The 20643-nt window shown below is 39.8% G+C and overlaps 1 pseudogene across 1 annotated transcript; it reads right to left on the reverse strand.

Moving 5' to 3' along the window:
• Window positions 1–1173: 1173 nt before the first annotated feature.
• LOC110317010 lies at window positions 1174–2700 on the reverse strand (annotated as a pseudogene). The gene has a single exon (XR_002380294.1). The product of XR_002380294.1 is annotated as a serine/threonine-protein kinase 40 pseudogene (transcript).
• Between the last annotated feature and the right edge of the window lie 17943 nt (window positions 2701–20643).

Below are 20643 nucleotides of genomic sequence, written 5' to 3' on the forward strand. Positions count from 1 at the left end.
GGAAGGGGCATGGGCAGCCCTGCTACTGCTGGCAAGAGGTGGCCCCATTTTTTCCAGATGGGGAAACTGAGGCACAAGGAAGTTTGGGGACTTGCCCAAGATCACTCACAGTGAGTCAGCTTTTCAGGGGGTGAGGGGCAGCTCACACTCTAGGAAACATGGTATCCCCTTTGGAGAGCAAGAGGCAGGAGGGGTCTAGGACTACCTACCAGGAGGGTGACATGGCCTTCTTTGAGGGGACACAGGATGTAGGCCTCCGGAGTTGGGTCTTTGCTTGGTACTGGGTGCGCCAAGTCCAGTGCAGGGAGGGCACTCTGGAGAGAACAGCGTTTCTGGCAAGACGGGCATCCACTTCAAAATTTCTGCTCAAAAAGAGTAGCAGGGCTGTTTTCAAGCCAGGAAGGTAGGTAGGTCCTCATCCCTACAGATTTCTCTCCAAGTCCTACCCCCAAGTAGGTATCTGCCCAGAGTCTTCTGGGAGAGGCACCACTTCTGCGGCGGGGTGAGGGTCTCTGAGCACAAGTGGCCTGTCCTCAGTAGGCCCAGAGCATCCTCCGGTGGCCACAGGTCCCTTCACACTATGTCCACGTTTACCTGGGTAACACATAAAGATGGAAGAGGCGGGACTAATGCGAAGGAGCAGCACCTCAGAGAAGCTGCCAGGACAGAGAGAGAGACAGGTCTGGAAACAGAGCAGAGAGAGAACTGGCAAGAGGGCTCCTAGGTGCCTGGGGTGAGAAGGGAGCCTCCACGTGGGCCCTGCTATTCAGCCAGCCTCAGGCCCGGAGCGGCCATGGGCTGAACCTAGAGAAAGAAGTTGGGTTCAGTTAAAAAAATAAAATAAATAGATTTGACTTGGGCAGAAGGTGAGGTGAGAGCGTTCCAAAGCTTAGACTGAGGGCAAGCCCCAAGGGGACGGGTAGTGAACAGTGGGAAGGGGTGCCTACTGGGGGCCAGCAGCGAGCTGCGTGGTCAGCTTACATGGACTGTGGGGTCAGTGGGCGGGCCAGGCTGCAACTGTTCCAGTGCCTGGGTTGGGAGCGTAGGCTCCCCTCTTCTCTCCCAACACTCAGTCCAGAGACAGCGTGGTTAAAGAGACAGAGGTAGATTAAAATGTCATGATTAAAAGCAGATTAGGTATCTATCTAGAATTCTCAGATTAAAAAAAAAAAAATCAAGCAATCATCCCAAAAGGTAGCTTTGTGTTACCTCTGTTGACCCTGGCTGTGACCTGGGCTGTCCCTATCCGTGCCCTATCCCTATTGCAGCCTGGGAGAATCAGTCCAGCACTGCTGGGCCAGGGCCCAGGCAGGCCCGATGGCTGGGCCTCAGATGGGCCGAGAAGAGGTGTGCTGGGCCAGTGCCCTAGCTGAGGGCACTATTTCTGCAGATAGCGTTGTGCCAGGATGGCTGTGTCCAAGGAGGTCATTTGCTGTGCGTCGTGGCCTAGCCGTCGGACCAGTGGCATGCTACTGAACTGCCGCTTAGGCACCCAGGCCCGGACCTCGTGAATGCAGCAATTCTCTTCCACCAGCAGCAGCTGCTGTCGCATGTAGTTCTCAAACTCGTACTGGGAGCACTGGGAGCACTCCTCTGTCACCTTTGCCTCCTGGGAGCTGTCAGAGTTGCTCATTTGGTCAGGAACCACTTGCAAAGGGCCACTCAGAGAGGACAGGGACTGCCAAGATGCAATGATGGCACTGAGGGCCTCTAGGACATCAGCAGCAGCCAGGCGCTGCTGGGGGTCAAGGACCAGCAGTTTCCGGATAAGACACACTGTGTTCTCAGAGACTTTCCCATCCTCAGGGATGGTGTACTCAGCAGCCTTGATCTTGCGGAAGAGCTCCTGTGGGATGCTGTCGTAGAAGGGGAACTGGCCATAGAGCATAGTGAAGAGCACCATGCCCAAGGCCCACATGTCGCTAGGCTTCCCCCGTATGGCCGGCCACTGAGCACATCAGGACTAATGTAGGCAGGGCTCCCCCTCTGGTCCTTCAGCAGGCCCCCCTCACTCCCAAGGTGCTTCCCAAGGCAGAAGTTGGTGATAGTCATCCAATGGGTCCTTTTATTGAGCAACTTGTTCCCAAGCTTCAGGTCTCTGTGCATGATGTTTATCCGGTGCAGGGCTTCCACCACCCGGACCACGTCATAGAAAATGACCACGGTCTCGCGCTCACTAAGCCTCTCTTCTCCTTGATGACATAGTGCTGCAGGTTGATGAGGTCAGCAGTCTTGTCACTGAAGTCGTGTGCACAGAGGCAGACAAGACCGAGGCAAATGCGTTTTCTTCATCTTCTTTACCATCCGACCAGACTCTGTGTCCTCGACAGCTTCACAGGTGCGGTACTGGAAGAGTCCATGGTGGTGGACCACACCATCCTGTGTGTGTAGCAGCGAGAGCAGAGAGTACTTGGTATGCAGCAGCATCTTGCCCTGCCTTTCCTCTTAGCTCTCTATTCCTTGCTCGCCCCTCTCCTCAAGGGTGAGGATCTTCAACGGATAGAAGTCATCTGTGCCATCTTTCCTTGCCAAACACTGCACAATGCTCGGTACCGGTGAGTTGCCCAGGCGGGGACCCAGGATGAACGGTCCTGCTCTCTTTGCGTTATTTCCAGCAATGTCAGTCCCTAGAGCCTTGGCCTTGGCCTTGGCCTTGGCCAACTTCTCTCCAGCTCCTCTGTCTAATGCTATCTGCTTCATTCTCAGTTCTTTCCCCGGGAATCAGCACTGCTTGCCCATAGTCCACAGCCCAAAGTCGGGGCTGCTCGGCCCTCCGTCCGGATGGCCCGGGCTGGGGGCGTCGGGGCCGCTCACCGCCGCCTCCCAGCGCAGCTGCCCACTAATGGCCTTTTAAAATTTAATTATTATTCTCAGATATACCAACATATGTACATACAATACAATATGCTGAGCCCACTTAAATGTTAATGTTGCTTGTATGTGTATATTTTGAGGAATGGTCACTTGGAACTGAAAAAAAAACCTATCAGAGTACTTGAATCTGGAAAATACTGATCCTGCTTTTGATAACCATTATCTGTAGCTCTTCTAGGGTTGAAGATCTGTGAGATTTCCCACATCTGAATTAGCACATTAAATAGTATTGTGCCTATACTATTTGTGTTTAGGCAATATGTTTTTATTAATTATTTTATTGATTTACATATAAAACTTGTGACCCTTTCAGGTCTCCTCTCTACAACCCCTCCTCACTCTGTTCCCCTCTCCTTTGCCTCTAATAGTGTGCTCCTTCACCCACTCTCCCACTGCCACCTCACTCCTCTAGCCTCCCCCTTCTCTGGAGCATCAAGCCTCCATAGGACCAAGAGCCTCCCTTCCCACTGATGCCAGATAATGCAGTCCTCTGCTATGTATCAAATACAATGCATTATTATATGTTAAGCAAATATGGTATTGAGATTTCATAAGTGTAGATCCTTGTCATATACAGAAAAGACTGTCTCATAACAGACACCTGATCCTCTGGATTTTATAATCTTTCTATACTGTTCTGCAAAGCTACATGAGCTTTAGTTATAGAAACTATAGTGTTGGGATGTCAGTTGGAGGTGGGAATCCCATTGTTGGTTGTGCTCTATGTTTTGAATAGCTTTGGATTTCTGTTTGCTTGAAAAAAATAATTCTTTGGTAAGCTTGACAAGTAAATTTATTTGTCTCTGGAAGTGTAAGTATAAAGAATGCACTTAGAAAATATACCAATATAGGCAAAGGATAGTACTACATTCTCCTGGGAGTCAGGAACTTTGTAGTCATGGTAGGTACTTGGGTTTACAACATCAGATATGAATCGCCTTCTATTGAGTAAGCATTAAGTACAATTAAACATTTTGTTGTTTTCTCCAAAATATAAGTGCCACTATTGCTCACTTGGAAATATATTGTCATGTTGGTCTTTGCTATGGTACACAGGTTTATCTCAGGTTAGGAGTGTTAATTTCTTTTCTCTTTAGGCAGCCTTCACAGACAGAAACTTGGGTTACTATAGATAATAATCCTCCAAGAAGATTTTTCAGCTTAATTCCTCCAATTTCTGTTGTTATTGTTGTTGGTAGTGACTTACAGAATGGCCAGACAATAACAGGTCCAATTTGAGAGACCCATTCCATGGACAAGCTCCAACACTTAACACTATTGATATTATGTTTGTACACAGGAGCATGTTGTTCTCTGAGAGGCTCCACCCAGCAGCTGACTCAGAAAGAGATACAGATGCTGAGAGCCAAACATTGGATGGAGCTTGGGGACTATTATGGAAGGATTAAGGCCCAAGGGGAGATAGGAATTCCACAGGAAGACCAAGAGAGTCAACTAACCTAGATCCATGGGGCTCTCAGAGTCTGAACCACCAACCAGAGAACATACATGGTCTGGACCTGGGCATCCCCACTCATATGTAGCAGATGTTCAGCTTGACATTCATGTGGGTCCTGCACAACTGGAGTGGAGGCTAGTTGAAAAGCTGTTGCCTGTATGTGAGATGTGCTCTACTAACTGGGCTGCCTTGTCTGGCCTCAGTGGGAGAGAAAGCTCCTAGCCTGGTAGAGGCTTGAAGTGCCAGGGTGGGAGCATATCCAGGGGCCCCCAACTGCCCAGCGAAGAAGGGGAGGAGGTGATTGGAGAAAGATTGTGGCAGGAGGTACCTGGGAGGAGGGCAGTGAGCATGATGTAAAGTGAGTAAGAAAAAATTAATTAAAACAATGGCTTCACCATTTAGTTCATCCTCCATTAATTATTCTTATAATTCTTTAATCCTTGTTTATATTAAATAGACTAGTCATGAAGCAATGAACTTTACTTTGTCGACTTTTATAGCTACCATTTTTTTCCTTTAAAAGAATAGAAAGTAGGATATGTAGAGTGCATAATACCTTTGTGCTCACTGTGCCCCATACCAGCTACTGTACAGCAATCCTGATCCTGTCTTGTAAATTTAAGTTAGTCTATTATCTCGGAGACTGCTGGCATGAGAACACACACACACACACACACACACACACATACACACACAAGCAGACACACACACACAAACACACACATAAGCAGACACACACATAAGCAGACACACACACAATACACACACACACACATACAAACACACACACACACACACACACACACACACACACACACACACGACCTTTGATTTAAGCAGCTAGGCTTTTTGTCTCAGGTCCAGAGAGGAGGATGATAGCAGTCTTCTTAGAGGTACACCACCTTTATTACATAGACAAGGCTTCTCTTTCTGTCTTTCTACCTGGGAATCAGGAATTCCCAGTGAGGGAATTCAGAGTCCTTCAAAACACTAGAAAGTCTTGCCATTACCCATGCTTTCCACCCCAAAACTCAGGGTAAGAGCATATTTTTGAACACAGGATTTTGTGAGATTGAAATGGAAGTAACCTGGAACACTTTCATGAAGACTACCTTTCATATAGTCTGAGGGGATTATGGAAGCTCCCTATGGGGAAAAAAACCTACCTAGATAGAAGTCCTATGAACCACAACAGTTGCCTGCATGGCAGTCGTCTCCCAGCGAGCAAGGTGGTCCTTATATCTTGGGAATAACCAACACCTGCTTATTTGGAGTTAATTCTCACTTAATAGAAAGAAATTTATGTTTGATGTTGTTAATCCAGGTACTTACCCCTGATTGTGAGGTTCTAGACACCACTAAATAACTATTACAATCCTTTCCCTAAACCAATATAATTGCTAATTGCATTCTACCTACTTATCTTTATATAGACAGACAAGCCTACTTCTCACAAAGATTATTCTTTTTACAGCAGACAGAAATTATATAGAAAAACAAAGTTTTGCAAAACATAGAGAACAATAAGCAATACATTTCCCAACCCTTTCTGCTACTTCAACAGCAATATGGGCCATACACCTAAATCTCATGAAAGAATGGGGCAAGAGTAGAAAGCCTAAATTCACAATTATTGGCCGTAACTTTGAGAATATCTTCAGGACTTTCAGTGGGAATGTTGGGCCTGCCTCCTGGTGGTCTGTTGCATGGTCCAGTAAACTATGATGATGGAATTTTCTCAGGATAAGGTTGTAAATGCTGAACTCACTTCTGTGCAGTTTCTACAATAATAGGTCACAGATATTATCCTTGTCTTTATGGGAACAGCTGAAAATATTGGAACCATTGCTGAGATGTGATCATATCCTGCGAGCTGCTTTGTATTATCACCTCATGATGCCTACCATCATGACATCAAGTTCATCACATGCTATGTAGGAAACAGAACAGATGAACAGATAACCACGGCCACAGTCACTTCTGGCCTTGATCAAAGTTTTTGTATATATAAATGAGAAAACACAGCGTGAGTACATTCTGGTTATTCAGGTTTGAAAAAGATGAACACTATAGATAGGTATGGTTGAATCTTGAAGAATGAATAACTCAAACTCTTATCTGAGAAAAATGGCCACACATAATCAGACATAAAACATTACACATATTTTGCTGTTCGTGGGAGAATAAAAGCATTAAAAAGTTAGTTTGTCCAAATTCACCATGTGTTTTAGGTATTTTTTTTTTACTCAATAACCTATTTGAGTGGTTTATAATAAATAGTGATCAATTTATCAGTAGATTCTGATCTCAGTGATAATTAACTGTAATATGTATTTTAATACTAATATTAATTCAGAATTTGTACATTGATTCAATGTATTAAAATCTATTAATTCTCACCTACTTTTAACTCCTTCCAAGTCCACACTCTACCCTTTATCTTGCCTTCCAAACTTTAAAAGACATGAACAATTGGTCAGCATTTCATTTCTTTGCTTGCTGATAGTTGTAGGTGCTTGGGGGTCATGTGTTAAGAGTATGATACCTGGTTCCTTTTGCATTTCGTTGTCTCTAGTGCTTTTACAGATTCTATTATTTAATTAGAATTTCACTTGAAACACATTGGAAAATAATTGAAAGTTTGTAAAGAAGACAATTACTTGAGTTATTTTAGCTAAAGGTTACATTGCCTAAGGAATGGCTCAGTAGTTAAGAGCATGTACTTCAGGATCCAAGTTTGATTCCCAGAATCTATATGCAGTTGCTCATAACTGTCTGTAATTTCTGTTTTACTAGATCCAACTTCTGTTACTAGACTCCATAGGCACCTGCACACACACACACACACACACACACACACACACACACACTTAAATGATAAAAGTAAAATCACAAAAATAGCTTATAGTGTTTAAAGAAATTTTTTCTGGGGGGGGAGGGGTCGAGACAGGGTTTCTCTGTGTATCCCTGGCTGTCCTGGAACTCACTTTGTAGACCAGGCTGGCCTTGAACTCAGAAATTTGCCTACCTTTGCCTCCCAAGTGCTGGGATTAAAGGCATGTGCCACCATGCCCAGTTTAAAGAATTATTAATTGGGAGATGATTTATGAACTTATTTTAATAATTCAAGCCTGAGTCTAGCTGGTTTGAACTAAAATGGGTGAAGATGAAGACATGCAAAGGAATTAAATGTTTTTCATATAAAAATTAAAGGTATTAATATAGAGTTTAGAAAATGATTATCAATTGCTAATACCTCAGCAATAAATATAGAGAATGACAGGCATGAAATTAGGACTCAGACAGAAAGGTCAGCCTTTCCTTGAACAATTCTTAGGAGACATATATTTCACAAATTGTCTTTAAAAATCCCTTACAGTAAATGTGATCACCAAAACAAAATTCGAGAGCCTAGAGCAATTTGATATTAGCTATGCTGAGAACAATGAAGGAGGATGGGAATAAACTGAAAAATACAAAGAGAGAATCTAACACATATATGCCATGTCATTGGGACATTGAGCAGTTCAGAGATCATGATAGGAAATGATGAAAGGTGAACCTGAAACCATTAAAAAGGAGGATGAAAAACTCTACTCCAGAAGCATCAGACCCCATATAGCAAGGGATCTCAACTACTATTAGTGGTGTTTATGTTTAGGATAATAGCAGTGTCAGAGTCTGTTACCCTTGTAGTGTGTGGTCTTCCTGAAAGCTACATGCTTCTCCAGCTTGCTGATCTCTGCTGTGTCCCCGAAGAAAACAAAATCTGTGGACAGAGCCATTTTTCTCTGTACAAGGTGAATTTGGGCATGTGCCAAAGGACACAGTACTACCTACTTTGATTTCTCTAATAGCTTTTTTCAAAGACCAGTGTAGTAATTTGCAATTTTCTTGATCTTTTCCATTGAAGTGCACACAGTTTAGAAATAGGCATTTAACCAAAACTTCTTGGACACTGCAGTGCTTAGTAATCAGCATGCTTGCTGAATGAAACATGAAAGTGTAGGATAGGGGCATGCAATTGTTATTTATTAACACCAATAAGCAATGCAGAGAAATGAATGAAAATTTTAAGAAATTTCTACATGAACCAAAGGTTTTACACGTTTTAGAGTTGTTCATTAGATATACTAAAATGAAAACGCTTGGAGGGACATATGTGTAGGTGTTGGGGAAAGGCTTTATTATCATTTTATATAAGTTGCTCTAAGATTATGATATCATTTTTGATGTTTAATACATATTGCTTTATACTATAAAATAGTTTCTTTTCCTTAAAGGGATTAATGGTGGTTGCTAAAAGTAGAATGCTACTTTTTATCAAATGTCATATAGTAAAAATAAATATATATTATAGTCAGAAGTGAAGAGAGGTGAGCAGTGATTCATTCCTAAAGACTCAGGTCCTTAAAGACTTTTAAAGTGATATTGATGTGCTTTTGAAGTGTCATTTCAATGTGAAACATGTTCTTAATTTCTTAGCACATATTACAAAATTCATTCTTCATCCTATTTGAGGTTGTGAAGATAGTAAACTGACACTAACTGATGTTTTATGAAGACAGTCTTTTTGATAGGTGAGAGCAGCACTGGTTAAGCTCCAGCACTGGCACCCATGTGCAGATTTGCTATGGGACATATCCAGCATCAGTGCTGTGTAATGTGAAATGGTGTTTGAAGTAGGAAATGGCTCAGCGCGCAGTTGTCATGGTTAGACATTATTTACTGAATAAAATCCAGTACCTAGGCAGATGTCTTTCACTGTATTGTGCCTAATTTATTCACTTGAGAATGATTTTTTTCAACCTAGAGAAAATTTTCTACTTATTTTACACAGTGGACCATACAAGTTTATGAACAGGGTGAACAATGTGTCTTTGGAGGATTTATGACTACAACCCTATAGAGATGTAGTTGATGATACAATGCAAGTTATTAGCAGAGGTACTTTTAGGGCATGGGTGTTTTTAGGAGACTCTGAGAACTGGGAGATCAGGTAGGAAATAATAACTGTCAGTTTACACAGCTCTCCAAACACCATCTTAATTAGAGGTAATCGTGTTGCCCTAGTAATGAGACTGGCATGTGGCAAAAACGTGTTTTCTTCTTAATTGCTTGTTTTTCCTTTTAATTGGATTTTGAAATTGTTTAATAATACAAGCAACATATTTCAAATATGGAACATTTGAAAGCAGACCTAACCAGCATTTTGAACAGCAATAAGCAAAATGAGGATGCTAATTCGTTAAAATAGAAATGGAGTTAATCAAATCCCTAAGTAAGTTGTCTCCCATGTTCATGCAGGAGCACTGTGAGACTTGAAGGAAATTATTACAGTGCCAGAGAGTGTAACAGACACACAGTAGAAGGCTGGGATGAAAATAACTGCAGATATGATTATAATCAGGTGATGACATTTACACTCCTTTAAGATAGAGAGCATCAAATCCTTAAGAAAAACATAAGTACATCTTCAGGCTTTAACTGGTTTGTGTGTGTGTGTGTGTGTGTGCGCGCGTGTGTGTGTGCGTGTGTGTGTTTATGTGTGCAAATGCACATGCAGACATATTTATGTGCCACAGTGCACAAGTGGAGGTCTGGGGATACACTTGTGGGAGTTGATTTTCTCCTTTGATCTTGTGGGTTCTGGAAATCAAACTCAGGTAATTAGGCTTGGTGTCAAGCATCATTACCTGCTGAGTCATTTCACCAGCCCCATGGATTTCTCTTTTTAACCCAGTTTAATGACTTAGGTGGATTTCTCAAATTTCTAGCAAACAAATGTTGACTTGTTTACTCCTCATGCACAATCATATCATGCATCTCAACCCAGTTAGCTCAAGTAATCTTGTTTCTTTCTTTTTCTTAGAGCTAAATGTCCCATATGTCATTACCAGCAATCTAGTTTTCAATTTTAACAAAGAATTTCATCCTATCTTCAATGTTACATGACAAAACTATATTCTTCTTTAATTATTACAATATTAATGTTGCCTTACTCTTGTTGTATGTTCTGAAAAGAAATCATCCCTAATTTATCCATTAATATAATACTATTGCTGATGTAAACTACTTAGGTTAAGAAAAAAGATAATGTAAGTCTTAAGGCTCAGATGCCTCTCAGAAATAGATCCAGGGCTTTGAATTGGCCCATCCTGACATCTAAACCATCAATGAACTTCTAGAGCACATAAAGGGGCCAGTTCTACAGATTCAAAATTATAGGATATTGTATATAACATATTATATATGACCTATTATAGTTGAAATAGAATATTTACTTTGGCACACAACATGGCAAGGAATTCAAACCACCAGAAATTCAAAATGGTTTTATTCACAGTAAGGAAAAAAAAATAATAGTGAAAGCTTATGATTGGTTGGTTCATGTACCCTTCTTATAGAATCCAGGATCATATATCCAAGGAATTCTGCCACACACAATGAATGGTACCTCAGTCAACCACTTACATTGTCATGCACAGGAATGCCTGTTCTGTCTTTCATCAATTTCACAGCTACCATAACTATCACAACCAATTTCCCTAATATTTTCAAAATTATTTGGCTAGTGTAAAGATATTTATTAAGCACCCCTCTCATTTGTTCCATTCTATTTTGTGCCCTTGTGACAGAGAATGAACTTAAAAGGGCAAAGTTACATGTGATATAATAATCCCTCTTTGACTGGTAGTGTGAGTACAAATCATAAAATAAAATGTAAAGTCATGAAAAGTAATAAATATCAAAATTGATGATTAAAATGGGGATTATACAGATAGATGTTAGTCACCAGTGGGGTTAAATTTAGATAGAATGATCAAATCTGGATTCAATCTAGGATGGAGGTTCAGCATGAAGGAACTGGAAACTGAGGGAAGAAATATCTGTTAAAATAGAGAGAACCATGTTAAAGCTATGTATTCTTGTAAACATTGTGATGGCTTTTAAATCTAGAGTAGGAAGCCGAGATTTTACAGATGATATCAGAGCCGTAAGAGAGGCCTAGCCTTACGCAGGTCTATAGGCTGTATATTCAGGGAGAATTTTCAATATGGTAGTATAAAATATTAAGTATAGTTATGGAGAATCACTATATTTACTATATTGAGAATATATTTAAAAAACCATTTTTGTGGTTGGGTGACTGTGGTATTTTGAATAAAAAAAATGTACCTCATAGGCTCAGACATTTGAATACTTGGTCCCCAGTTGGTAGTGTAGTTTGGGGAAGATTAGTACATATATTCTATTTTCTAAAACTTTTTATTGGTTCTTTAGGAATTTTGTGCTGCATACCCCATTCCCACTCATCTGCCCCTCCCCTTGTACCCAAGATCCACCTGTACAATCTCCTGCTCAACGTAGAGAAAAATAATCTGTGAAAGCAGTAGTCACAGTATGTCCCATGGTATATCATTTGTCCACATTTCTTTGCTTGCAAATGTTCATTGCAATGATTCATTGGTCTGGTAGGATACCCATGGCTCCTACTACTTTATCAATAATAGAACTTCACTGGGGCTCCTCACAAATATCTGGTTGTTGCCCTGTGTCCAGGAAATCCTATAAAATTTGGATATGTAAGACTGGCCTCTTTATGTGTTCTAGAAGTTCATTGATTGGGTAAATGTTGGAGTGGGTCAATTAGAAGCCCTAGATCATGTCCTGAGACATATCTGAGCTTGTAAGCCCACCAGCCCTCCTACTCTAATACCCTCAGGCTCACTCACATCCCCTCAAATCAGGGTAAGCTCTACTACACTGCTTCTCAAAAAGGTTCAGGGTCCACTTTTCCAAGTGTTGTAGCTGGTGAAGTATGGGCCAGTGGAGAACTCTCATGAAACTGAAGCCTGCTCTACAAGTTCTCCCAGCTCTTGCAACATCCATAGGTGGTGAGGAATGAGGAAGGAGAGAAAGTCATCTATCTCTCTTCAGTCTCACCACAAGCAGCATCAGTTATCCTTTGCTTATACTTTGGTGGCTAGTGTTCAAATGCAATCCCCATGTCCAGGGGAAACTCTACTCTGCTAATCAGTCAAAGTGCAGGGTCAGCTCTTCTGAGTACTGCAGCAGATAAAGGGCAGAGACAGATCTTCTGCACTTAGTAGGTGATTAGGATAAAAGTAGGGAGGGGGATCTCTCCCTTGCTGAGGCCACAGCAAAGTCGGTACATTCATACTGCAGGAAGTGTGCCAGAAGAGTCAAGCCTGGAGAGTATGCATCATAACTTACAATTGAAGAGACAATATCGCAACTTTCTGATGTTGCTGCCATATATGTGACTTGCTGACATGTCTCCTGACCTACATGGACTCTTGTCTTAGAACAAAAAGCCAACTAAACTTGTCCTTCTATAAGTTGATCAGTCACCATTTTCACATCAGCAATGGAATATTAGTTAAGATAGTCACAAAGAAGATGCAATATCAAATTTTATTTTTATATGTCTCAGAATATTTAAAATTATAATCTATTTACTCTGTAATTTGCTATTTTCCCTACTTTGTCTGTTAAGTTCTTCTTTTATTCCATTATTTCCTGCATTATGTGTACTCTATATAATCATTTTGATCATTGGTTCAATGGTAAGACATTGAAGATTCTTACCTAACCATGCTCTATCAGTGTCTGTCACAGTGCAGTTTTGCCATCTCCTTAACATTAGGCACAAAGAAGCTTTCATTTCATCTCAGAGATCCTGAAACACTGAATTCTGTCTGGTTCCTCTCTTAAACTGTCTCATCTTAACATCCAAAATCAATGCAGCTTTTGTATTAAGTCAGCTGAACTGACCTTGACTTTTGACCCTAATTTCACCAAGATGGTAACATTTCCTAAGCACACAATTAGCCATCAGTATTAATCACAATACTATCTACAGAAAACACATTCTTTAACTTTTGTATCTACTTAGTTTTGTTCTCTTGTTACTAAAGATCCTGCATCTTCTACTTTTTAATATTAATTCCTCAAGGCTTATTATATACTTTGATTCACTAATCAAGATCTCAAAGATCTCTAAAACTCTTTTAGTAAAAAGAGATTTTTTTTCTTTTCCTTTAAACATGACTTGCCCCTCACCACATTAATGAGTAATAACTAGATTTTCTGTATTATTCTGTATTGGGAGTTGAGACTGAATCATTAATGAATGCATTGCTAAAACAAAAGGTTCATAAGGAAAAGCAAAATAGTACTATCATATCACCCAGGCACTTTCCCTAGTTGAAGGAGATTTAAGAAGATGACAATTGCTCTGATATGGAGGAGAATCATGTACAGAAATGTGGTGTTGGTGGACAGGAATTTCTGTCTTTTCTGAATCAGTGCTGTGTCTGTCATGCACTAGGCTTTTATATGGATTCATTTGTTCATCTTACCTATTTATTGCTCCTACATTTCTCTGTCTATCACCATATCTTTAAAAATACTTTCTCCTATTAAGTCTCTGTAGTGGTTAATCCCATGCCTCCTCATTAGCTGTGATGTTCCTACCTATGTCACACCAATACTTTAAAATTTTAAAGAGTTATGTGTATATTGAATGCTTGACAAATAATTTTTAGAGTCAATTTAAAACATTTGTATTGTAATTAAAGATATACAGTTTAATCTACTTTTTTTTTCTCAGCATTTAGAATTTAGATAGCAATGCAAAAATGCAGAGATCACCCCACCTAGGGATCTATCCCATCTGCTGACACCAAATTCTAGAACTATTGCTAATGCCAAGATGCCTGATGCTTGTGGACAGGAGCCTGGTATAACTGTCCCTAGAGAGTGCTCTGCCAGAGCCTGACCAGCACAGATGTAGATACAGTCAAACAACAGTCTGAGTCCAGGGGCCCCAAAGGAAGAGTTAGGGAAAGGACTGAAGGACCTGAAAGGGATTACAATCCCACAGGAAGAACAATATCAACTAACTTGACCACACAGAGCTCCCAAGAACTAAACCACCAACCAAAGAGTATACATGGAGGGATCTATGGCTCCGGCTACATATATAGCAGAGAATTGTCTTATCTGGCATAAGGGGGAGGGGAGACCCTTGGTCCTATAGAGGATTAATGCCACAGCAAAGGGGGATGTTAGAGCTGTGAAGCAGGAGTAAGTGGGTGGGTGGAGGAGCACCCTCATAGAAGCAAAGTGGAGAGGGGATAAGATGGGGGGGTTGTGAAGGGGAAATCAATGGGAAGGGGGACAACATTCAAAATGTAAATAAAGTAAATAGCTAATAAAAAGAAAAGTTTCAATCCAAAAAATGAAAAAAATGCAAAAATGTTAATTGCAACCTATAATGAAATAGTAAAGATGATGTAAAAGCATGTCTCCAACGTCAGCCTATTTGTTCATTACCAATATTAAATGTTTTTTTCCAGAGTGTTTGTGTCTAGATGAAATAAAAATAAAAAGAAGTATATGCAAGATAAACTTTGGTAGAGTTAAATTGATAATAGAAGACAGTAAGAAACTAAACTTGAATGTTGGATGACAGCAATTACATTGTTACATCCCTTCACTAGACTTTTGTAGATATTCTAAGATTAGAAGATATAGGTACAGGGACAAAATTTAGAGCTAAGATGAAAGGATGGACTATCCAGAGACTACCCCATCCGGGGATCCATCCCATCATNAGCCACCAAACCCAGATACTAATGCACATGCCAGCAAGATTCTGCTGAAGGGACACTGATATAGTGGCCTCTTGTGAGGCTATGCCAGTGCCTGGCAAACACAGAAGTGGATGCTCACAGTCAGCTATTGGATGGAACACAGGGCCCCCAATGCAGGAGCTGGAGAAAGTACCCAAGGAGTTGTAGGGGGCTGCAACCCTGTAGGTGCAACAACAATATGAACTAACCAGTACCCCCTGAGTTTGTGTCTCTAGCTGCATATGTAGCAGAAGATGGCCTAATCAGCCATCATTGGGAAGAGAGGCCCCTTGGTCTTGTAAACTTTATATGATCCAGCACAGGGGAAGACCAGGGCCAAGTAGTGGGAGTGGGTGGGTAGGGGAGCAGGGGCAGCGGTGGGGTATAGGGAACTTTCGGAATAGCATTTGAAATGTAAATAAAGAAAATAATAATAAATTAAATAAGAGAAGATATTCTAAGGTTAGAAGGAATATAACAATATGTAGTAGGCAGGAATATAATATTAATGCAGAAAATATTTTTTAAAGGACCTTAATATTCTGTCTCTTCAGTGATTCCTGATGTAATAGTAAGTACATATGTCTTAGAAAGGGTTGTGGGAAAAAAAAAAAGAAACACAATGAGCAAAAGTTTTTTGTCCTCTTTTTCATTCCACAGTTGCTCTTTTTAAAAAAATAATATCTGGGTGTTAAAAAATAAATGCTTTATGCTGTAATGGTTCTATGGTGCTGGTTAATAAACCAAAGTAGATATTTAGATACGTAAAATCAACTATAACTAACATAGCTCCCTGAGTATTCTTCTACATTCATATGCTCCCTCTATTATAAAGGATTATTTTACCGAGCTTTGGCATCTTGCCAACAACAAGCAAGCGCTAATAAATCACTCTAGAAATTATCATTTCATCCATTCTTTTCGACATTTCCACCAGGTATGAAAAATTCTAAGACTATTTTCCCTTTAACTGATTAAGATTACTGTCATTGTGACAATTTTGTATAATTTTAGAACCAACGCTTTTCGATTTTGTTTAGAGACTTCATGAAGCAGTCTGTATACTTAGAGCAGCTGTGATGTATCATTGAGCTCTCTCTGCAATGGACACTTTCTATTATTTTCCCCCAGTGTCATTTTCTTTTCTTTCCCCAGTAGTTTTACATCAATCTACTAAGTTTTATAGAGAGAAAATGTTGTACATATTTACAGCAACACTGAACATTCTTCACAGAAAAACAGATTTATAACTCCTACTTTATAATTCACACTTTAGTTATAATAAATATTAGTAGATAAACATTGAAAAAACATTTTAAAACATATATTTTAATGCCTTGGAATATTTCTTTGCTATTAAATGACATTTCTTAATAGCTTTTTTTTGATAGCTCCCCAAATTTAAAAGCTTTAATGTGAGCACTTCAATATTTTTCTGTGGTTTTAGTATTTTTCCTCTAAATAGTAAAGGATTTGAAGTGTGAATCTTTATCAAGTCTATTTTACTTTGAGATACTAAAGCTACTTTTATATTGGATTTTTATTGATTAAAAATGTGTTGAAATGCCTATGAAACCAGAAGACAATTTTCTCTAGATTTGTTACCTTTTTATTTATTTAACCATGATGTCATCTCAATGTACTAATTGCATGGGCTGATCAATGGTATACAAACAAAATTTAAATTAGTTATTTCTACCATCTGTGAATTTTAGTGTGAAAAATCTGAGTAATATATAAAATTATAGCACCAATGTTAAAATAATTTGAAATTATTCTACTACTTGACTATCAAAAGCTAGGATTTTAAAACAAAGATTTGAAACTGTAATAATTCCTACCTTATCTGCCAATAGAATTTTGATTTTCCTAGTACATAAAGCCATCACAAGCTAAGATGCAATGTGTACTACAAGCAAATATAATTCAATATTTGTTGCTATTGAAGATAACCATTGCTTTCCCCCAAACCATTAGATATTATATTATTTAACATGAATTTTGCAGTGTATGTTGTGAAATTGAACTCAACTGTAGGACAACACAGTTTCTGCAAGGTTTCTTGTCTTTAATTCCATCTGCTGAATTTCCACCTGGAGGTTCTGATGACACTAGCTGCTTTATAATAAGTTGAGGGGTTTGGTGTCAACCATGTGACTTCAAGGGTAAGGACAAAATCCTTTGGCATATAAAGAGATCGGTCACCTTAAGAACTTATGTGCAGCCGGGCCTGGTGGCGCAGGCCTTTAATCCCAGCACTNGGGAGGCAGAGGCAGGTGGATTTCTGAGTTCGAGGCCAGCCTGGTCTACCAAGTGAGTTCCAGGACAGCCAGAGTTATACAAAGAAACCCTGTCTCGAAAAACCAAAAAAAAAAAAAAAACAAAGAACTTATGTGCATGTTGGCTGGAGTATCGATAAAGCCTCATTCATTGTGTTGTAACACAGAAGGAGCAGACAGCAAAGAGAAACCAGGAATTGTTACTACTGGTATCAAATCAATATATGATTATCTTCCGCTATCCAGCTTCCTAGAGCAGCCATTGCTCCAAGTGACCCAGGTCTACCTCCTTAGAGCACAGCAGACATGACTCTTGAGATATTAATATTTCAGCATAGATTCCATGAACTTTGGGCATGGTAAGATTCACTTTCAATCATAAAATTATTTATGTTGCTACTTCATAGCTATACTGAAACAGAAAAAGTCTTTCTAAGAGGAGCTTCGTTTCACAGAATTAAGAGTAGCAAATGGGACAACATAAAACTAAGGACTTCTGTGGATGCTCAGAGTCATCTATTGGATGAAACACAGGGCCCCCAGTGGAGGAGCTAGAGACAGTACCCAAGCAGCTGAAGGGGTCTGCAACCCTATAGGTGGAAAAACAATATGAACTAACCAGTAACCCCAGAGATCTTGTCTCTAGCTGCATATGTAGCAGAGGATGGCCTAGTCGGCCATCATTGGGAGGAGAGGCCCATGGTCTTGAAAATATTATTTGCCCCAATACAGGGGAATACTAGGGCCAGGAAGCCAGAGTGGGTGGGTTGGAGAGCAGGGTGGGGGAGGGTACAAGGGGCTTTTGGGATAGCATTTGAATTGTAAATGAAGAAAATATCTAATAAAAAAATTGAAAAAAAAAGAAATTAAAAGTCAAATATGGCAACCCAATCCAAAACAAAAACAAAAACAAAAACAAAAGCATAAGGATATCTGTACAAAAAGGATACTCTTATTTTTTATTAGATATTTTCTTTATTTACATTTCAAATGCTATCCCGAAAGTTCCCTATACCCTCCCCCCACCCCTGCTCCCCTACCGACCCACTCCCACCTCTTGGCCCTGGCATTCCCCTGTGCTGGGGCATATAAAGTTTGCAAAACCAAGGGGCCTTTCTTCCCAATGATGGCCGATTAGGCCATCTTCTGCTACATATGCAACTAGAGACTGAAGATATCATCCTTAGTGAGGTAACCCAATCACAAAAGAAGTCACTAGATATGCATGCACTCATAAGCGGATATTAGCCCAGCAACTTAGAATACCCAAGATACATTTTGCGAAACACAAGAAAACAAAGAAGGAAGACCATCTTGTGGATACTTCATTCCTCCTTAGAATAAGGAGCAAAATACCCATGAAAGGATATAAGTACAGAGACAAAATTTAGAGCCAAGATGAAAGAATGGACTATCCAGAGACTACCCCATCCGGGGATCCATCCCATCATCAGCCACCAAACCCAGATACTAATGTACATGCCAGCAAGATTCTGCTGAAGGGGCCCTGATATAGCGGCCTCTTGTGAGGCTATGCCAGTGCCTGGCAAACACAGAAGTGGATGCTCACGGTCAGCTATTGGATGGAACATAGGGCCCCCAGTGGAGTAGCTAGAGAAACTACCCAAGGAACCCAAGGGGGCTGCAGGGAAATGCAAATCAAAACAACCCTGAGTATCCATTTCAGTCCAGTCAGAATGACTAAGATTAAAAATTCAGGTGACAGCAGATGCTGGCGAGGTTGTGGAGAAAGAGGAACACTCCTCCATTCCTGATGAGATTCCAAGCTTGTACAACCACTCTGGAAATCAGTCTGGCAATTCCTCAGAAAATTGGACATTTTACTACCAGAGGATCCAGCAACACCTCTCCTGGGCATATTTCCAGAAGATGTACCAACTGGTAATAAGGACACGTGCTCCACTATGTTCATAGCAACCTTATTTATAATAACTAGAAACAAGAAAGAACCCAGATGTCCCTCAATAGAGGAATGGATACAGAAACTGTGGTACATTTACACAATGGAGTACTACTCAGCTATTAAAAACAATGAATTTATGAAATTCTTGGGCAAAAAGGATACTCTTATTTTAGCAAAGCCGTAGTCTACAAAATGGGAAAAGTCTTTACCAATTATACTATGACAGAAGGGTAGTATTTAGAGCAGAAGTTCTCAACTATCCTAATGCTGTGACCCTTCAATACATTTCTCTATGTTGTGGTGACCCCAATAATAAAATTATTTTTATCTCTACTTTAGAACAGTTTTGAATTGGAATATATATGTTTGGAATATATATGTTTCTTGATGGTCTCAGGTGATCCTGTAAAAAAATCCTTTGATCTCCAAAGATCATGAGGACTGAGAACCACTGATCTAGAGAATATAGAACTAAAAAATAAAACTAAGAAAATTAAAAACCCAATTAAACATGGAGTATAAAACTAACCAAAGAGAGTTTTCACATATATGGGAATGCAAACAGGTTAGTATAGAAGTTCCTCAAAAAACTGGATAATAGATAAAGCACATATTTTATGTAATTTGAAAAAGAGTACATGAAGTTGGAAGTAAAAGGGATGCAGGAAGATGTGAATATTAAGTCAATCAAGCACATTATATGCATGCAAAAAATTCTCAAACAATAAATTTTGTTAAATAATGACAGCTTCCTTTCAAACATAACTGTTATGCCCTGAAAGTTTCTCTGACCTCATACTGTATGGATATTGTTCTGTTGCTACAACACCTAAACAAAAGACTGTATGCAGAGATAATTTTTTGGATAATCAGTTTCTATCATGATTTAACAAATGATCATGAAATTACTCTGTAAATATTTAGTGTATTGTTTTATAATTTTTTCTTTGACACATGGAATCACATATATATATGCCTCTGTAAAGCTTGCATGAAGTCATAAAATATAAAGCGTTAAACAAATAATAAGTAGGTGCAGATGTCTATTGTCCTTAGACAGTACATGTCACTATATATGTTATATGTACATATGTATATGTGTATATATATATGATTATGTAATATATGTTATACATGATTACAATATATTAAATATAATATTTATTAATGTTCTGGCCCTTATGACTGAGGGTCAAAAATGGTGTCCCACTGGGCGACACAGGCCCGGGTCCCAGAAGGAAAAGGGCGAGGAGGAGAAAGCTCTGGCTTGTTTTTTTTTTTTTTCCTTGGTTTTTTTTTTCAACTTTTTATTAGATACTTTCTTCATTTACATTTGAAATGCTATCCCGAAAGTCCCCTATATCCTCCCCCCCATCCTGCTCCCCTACCCACCCACTCCCACTTCTTGGCCCTGGTGTTCCCCTGTACTGGGGCATATAAAGTTTG

Source organism: Mus pahari, chromosome 2, assembly GCF_900095145.1.
Source record: "Mus pahari chromosome 2, PAHARI_EIJ_v1.1, whole genome shotgun sequence".
Classification (NCBI taxonomy): Eukaryota; Metazoa; Chordata; class Mammalia; order Rodentia; family Muridae; genus Mus; species Mus pahari.